Below are 5,985 nucleotides of genomic sequence, written 5' to 3' on the forward strand. Positions count from 1 at the left end.
ATAGCAATTCATGAAAGAGGGTATTTATCTTAAACAGTGGCATATAATTGGATGAATATTTGAGTGCAAAATCAATAGTTGATTTTGTAATTATTTTATAATTGCTTATTTTATTACATTGGACCATGACTGATACGATAGCACAGTCAATATTCTAATAGTGGTAGCCAACATGTTTTCAGCATTTGCTAAATGTCAAACCTTACATTTATTATTTCATTTAGTTCTCTCAACAGCCCTGTGAGATAGGAAATATTATTTTCAATTTACAGATGGAAAACATCAGTGTGACACAGATAGTAAATGCAAAAAAGATTTGAAAGGAAAAGAATACAAAGTAATGTGGCAAGCAGGATCATGAAATATTTAAATATGTTTATATGTAGCATGGAAGATTTCTATTTTGTGGGAGCTTCCTAATTTTGGCACACAGTTTATAAAAATGTTATTTTTATAATTATTAATATTTATTAAGCATATACTATGTGTTAGGCATTGTGATGTTATAAGCCTTGTACACATGTTAGGTTGCTTAATTTTCCCAATAGCTCTGTAAAGAAGGGCAATTTTCTATCATTATCTTCATTCTTATAGACTAGAGCAGTGGTTCTCAACCTTCCTAATGCCGTGACCCTTTAATACAGTTCCTCATGTTGTGGTGACCCCCAATTTCATTGTTACAAATTGAACATAATGAAAGCATAGTGATTAATCACAAAAACAATATGTAATTTATATGTGTTTATCGATGGTCTTAGGCGACCCCTGTGAAAGGGTTGTTCGACCCCCAAAGGGGTCACGACCCACAGGTTGAGAACCGTTGGACTAGAGGAAGAAATTGATGTGCAATCATAGGATGACTTGTTTAAGAAAGTGACAGAGCAGGGATTAGGATCCACATAATTTGGCCCCAGTGTTCCTGTAGTTCTTAATACATTTGTGTGCTGTGTTAATAAATATTGTACAATGTGGAGATAGATCATTTTGTAGTGTTTCAATATACCAAACTCTCTTAGCCATGAAAGTGACTAAGCTTGAGATTTAATTAATGTTGTTTCTGGGTGTGTGTGTATCTTTCTTTTTATGGCCTCTGGCAGTAAAGTATAGATCCTCAAAGGCTTTACTCAGGCTGTGTGGAATGGGGCTGATTTATGTGTTAAATTATTAAGGCCTTGAGTTTATTAATTCTGATTAAACGCTTACCGGTACCTCTTTTTGTCCACTAAACTCCATTTTATTCCTGCTCATGGTTCAAAGACAGTATAGTATAGTGGGAAGAGCACAATTGGATTCGTATATCCTTGCATTTTAAACTCAGAACTATTGATTATTAGCTATGTGATCATAGACAAGTGACATATCCTTAGAATTTCCCTTTTTCTGACCTTCAAAATGGGGGAAATGAAACCTCAGATAGTTATAAGAAATACTTTGGATGATTTTATATGCTAAACTCTTTAATGTTTGCTATAGTACTAGGCATATGGCAGATGCTAAAAAGCTAACTGCTTTACCTCTTACTAAATGAAACATTTAAGTATCATTTCTTATCCTTGTTCAACTTCCTAGGAGAACTGTGCATGTGCCAAACACTGGTCGCTCTGACCTTTAGACTTTAAACCAGATTCTGTGGAGTTCCTAGATAAACTATAAGAAAAAAGGCATTAATTCTTTATGGCATTATGAGACTGTTTTGTTTCTAACTTTTACAGAGAGAATCCTCTGCTTTATTAAAAAAGAAAAAATGATAAGGAAGCTCCAGTTACTTGTATTTCTGGAGGTCTATCCTGAATTGATGAATGAATGAATACTCGAATGAATGAATGGCATGGTAGTTGGAAATGAAAAGGCAAGTAATGAAATCCTTGAGAAAATTGCCCAAGAGATAGGTTTTTTCTCCCTGAAATATTTCCATCTTCTCAGTGATGATGAAGACAGTGGCAATTTATGATCTGACTTTGGAACAGTATATTAATAGAAAAACAAATACACAAAAGGTCAGCAGTCTGCATATTTTGAGAACATTCTTTTAGGAATTCTGATTTGTAGCGTAATACTTTTATTTTAGGGAAATAACTAATGATAAAATAACAAAGACTCATGAATATGTTGAAATTGATTAAAGAAATGTCAAGGATGTGAAGGAAACAAATTTGAACATCATTTTTAAAAAATACATGTTTTTATTGATTTTAGAGAGAGTAAGGGAAAGGGATAGAGAGAGAGAAACTTCAATGAGAGAGAAACATTGATTGGCTGCCTCCTGCATGTCCCTCCACTGGGGACTGAGCCCACAACCCAGGCATGTGTCCTGATCGGAAATAGAAATAGCAACCTCTTGGTTCATGAGTTGACACTAAACCATTGAGCCATAAAGGCAGGGCTGAACATCATTTTTAACCCCTTCCCCAACAATTTTTTTGTTAAAAACGTTTCTTTTTCAGACTAATTTTTTTATTTTGGTTCTATATAGTATTTTTGATGCTGGTTATGAAAACAGTTTGTAACTCGTCTTCCTATAAACCATATTTTTTTAACATATTTTCTTAGTATACTCGTCGACGACTGAAAAAGAACATTTTGTGAAAACGAGTATACACATTTCTGCCGGGGAAGGGGTTAATGATGCAATTGTAATTTTAAAATACATTCCATAAATCATTTTTTTCCACAAATCAGCTTTGAGGTGTAACTTACAGAGCACAAATACACAAATTATAAGTCAAATCTGATGAGTCTGATAAAACACACGTTAATGTAACTGCTATTCTAATAAAAAAATAGAAAATTTCTATCACCTAGGAAAGTTCCCTTTGTGTTCTTTTGTAGTCAGTCTTCTGAGAGACAGCTAATGATCTAATTTCTGTCACCCTGCTCTAGAATTTTGTATAAATGAAATACACAGTGTGTATGCTTTAATGCCTATCATCTTTTGCTGAACATGTTTTTTTTTGTTTGTTTTTTTAAAATATATTTTATTGATTTTTTACAGAGAGGAAGGGAGAGAGATAGCTAGAAACATTGATGAGAGAGAAACATCGATCAGCTGCCTCCTGCACACTCCCCACTGGGGATGTGCCCGCAACCCAGGTACATGCCCTTGACCGGAATCGAACCTGGGACCTTTCAGTCCGCAAGCCGACGCTCTATCCACTGAGCCAAACTGGTTTCGACTGAACATGTTTTAAAAATTATTGTTTGTTGTTGTATCAATCGTTCATTCATTATTAGGGAATAGCATTCCACTGTGTGAATGTAGCACAATTTTTTGTCAGTTAACCTGTTGATGGAATTTTGGTTTGTTTACAGCTTTAGGCTGTTAAAAATAATTCTATGAAAATTTTTCTTAATGAATTTATTGGGGTGACATTGGTTAATAAAATTATATAGGTTTCAGGTGTATAATTCTATAATACCCTGTATATTGTATCTGTATATTGTATTTGTGTGTTCAATGCCCCAAGTCAAGTCTCTTTCCATCACCATGTATCCCTCCTGTACCATCTTCTACCTTCCCCCAACCTTCTTTCCCTCTTGTAATCATCATACTGTTGTCTGGGAATATGAAGTTGGTTTTTTTCCCTTAATCCCCTCACCTATTTCACCGAGTCCTACAACTCCCCTCTCCTCTGACAGCTGTCAGTCTGTTCTCTATGAGTCTGTTTCCATTTTGTTAATTTTGTTTATTTGATTCTACTCATGAGTGAAATCATATGGTACTTGTCTTTCTTTGACTGGCTTATTTCACTTAGCATAATGCTCTCCTCTTGCAAAGGGTAAGATTTACTTTTTATGGCTGAGTAGTATTCTATTGTGTAAATGTCCTATAGTGTTTTTATCCACTCATTTACTGATGGACACTTGGGCTGCTTCCAACTCTTGGCAATTGTAAATAACACTGCAATGAACATAGATAGGGGTACATATATTCTTTCTAATCAGTGTTTTTGTTTCTTTGGATACATTCCCAGAAGTAAAATCACTGGATCATAATGCAGTTCCATTTTTAATTTTTTGAGATAGCTCCATATTGTTTTCCATTGTGGTTGTATCAGTCTGCATTCCCACCAACAGTGCATGAGGGTTTTCTTTTCACCACATCCTTTCCAACACATGTTTGTTGATGATAGCCATTGTGACAGGCGTGAGGTGATATCTCATTGTGGTTTTAATTTGCATTTCTCTGATGATTAGTCACATTCAGCATCTTTTCATGTCTATTGACCATCTGTATGTCCTCTTTGGAGAAGTGTCTATTCAGGTTCTTTGCCCATTTTTTAAATTGGATTGTTGTTGTTTTTTGGTATTCAGTTATATAAGTTCTTATACATTTTGGATATTAACCCCTTATCACATGGATCCGTACCAATGAACCACACTGGCTCTGGCGGGTTGTCTTTTCATTTTGTTGATGGTTTCCTTTGATGTGCAAACATTTTTAGTTTGATGTAGTCCAATTTGTTTATTTTTTTCTTTTGTGTTCCTTGCCCAAGGTGATATATCAGAGAATATTGCTGTGGGAAATGCCTGAGATTTTACTGCCTATGTTTTCTTCTAGGATTTTAATGCTTTTGAGTCTAACATTCTATGACCATTTTTGTATAAGGTTTTTTGTGGATATGTTTTCACTAATCTCAGGAGAAATGGATAGACCATGTGGTAAATGTATGTTTAACTTTAGAAGAAATGCCAAATTGTTTTCCAAGTGATTATACTATTTTATACTCTCACCAGAAATGTGAGTTCTGGTAGCTGTACATTTTCACTTATGTCTTTTAACCATCTGTATGTCTCAGAAGTCACTTATACTTGTTATGGTTAGTCTCTTTAAAAATTTTAACTATTTTAATGGTTGTGTTATGGAATTTCATTTGATTTTAATTTGCATTTCCCTGAATAACTAATGAAGTCGAGCATGCTTTCATGTGCTATTTAGCCATTTGTGTATGCCCTTTTATAAAGTTTTTGAGTCTTTTACCCATTTTTAAATTGAGGTATTGGTTGATAGAACTTCTTGATAGAAGTTCTTTGTCAGATATATGTACTGAGAATATTTTCAGCTGATATATTGCCTTTTTATTTTCTTAATGATGTCTTTTGATGAGTTTTTAATTTTTATTAAAACCACATAATCTTTTTTTTGGTTTGTGATTTTTGTGTACTAGCTAAGAAATTTTTATCACAAGGTTGCAAAGGTATACTCTTATATTTTTTTTTAGAAGATTATAGTTTTCATTTTATGTTTAGGTTAATGGTACATTTTTTATTTGATTTATTTATACATTTTATATTTCTCAACTCATTGAACAAATATTTATTGAGCACCTGTTCATTGCTAGGCACTATTTTAGGCACTTTATGTCCATTAGTAAACAAAAACAGGTCACTCATGGTAGCTCCTTAGATAGGCCCTGCACTTGTGAAACCTACATTTTATAGTGAATGACAAATTAATAAATAAGTCAATTATACAGTATTTTAGAAGGCGAGAAAGAACCATTAGGTAGGGCAACAGAATAGGTAAAAGTAAAGGTGAGTAAGAAGGTTTGCAGTTTTAAGAAAGGGTGATAAAATTAGGCTTCATTGAGAATATGTCATTTAAAGAGTGAATTTAAGACGAGAAAATTAGCCATTCACCTATTTGAGGGAAGAATGTTCTGGGTAGAGAAAACAGCTATTACAAAGGTCTTAAGGTTGGAGCATGTCTCACATGTCCCAGTAACAGCCAGCAAGCCAGTGTAGTACAAGGTAATAATGGATAACGTCACAGAGCTAGGGGAGGACAAATTGTTTAACAGCGGTTCTCAACCTGTGGGTCGCGACCCCTTTGGTGGTCGACCGACCCTTTCACAGGGGTCGCCTAAGACCATCCTGCATATCAGGTATTTACATTATGATTCATCACAGTAGCAACATGACAGTTATGAAGTAGCAACGAAAATAATTTTATGGTTGGGTCACAACATGAGGAACTGTATTTAAAGG

At 34.3% G+C, this 5,985-nt stretch overlaps 1 protein-coding gene across 3 annotated transcripts in view; it reads left to right on the forward strand.

Annotated features, from left to right (window-relative positions):
- The window catches only part of NBEAL1 (neurobeachin like 1), a 116,023-nt gene that overhangs the window by 12,486 nt on the left and 97,552 nt on the right, over positions 1–5,985 (forward strand). The window contains exon 1 of one of the 3 annotated variants that reach the window (XM_015561107.1): positions 4,420–4,738. The exons of the other annotated variants lie outside the window; for them this stretch is intronic. The gene's annotated coding sequence lies outside the window, so the exon portion shown is untranslated. Of the gene's footprint in view, positions 1–4,419; positions 4,739–5,985 lie in introns of those variants that run through there. 3 annotated transcript variants of the gene reach the window in all.

The sequence above is a fragment of the Myotis davidii genome, unplaced genomic scaffold (assembly GCF_000327345.1).
Source record: "Myotis davidii unplaced genomic scaffold, ASM32734v1 scaffold394, whole genome shotgun sequence".
Taxonomy (NCBI): Eukaryota; Metazoa; Chordata; class Mammalia; order Chiroptera; family Vespertilionidae; genus Myotis; species Myotis davidii.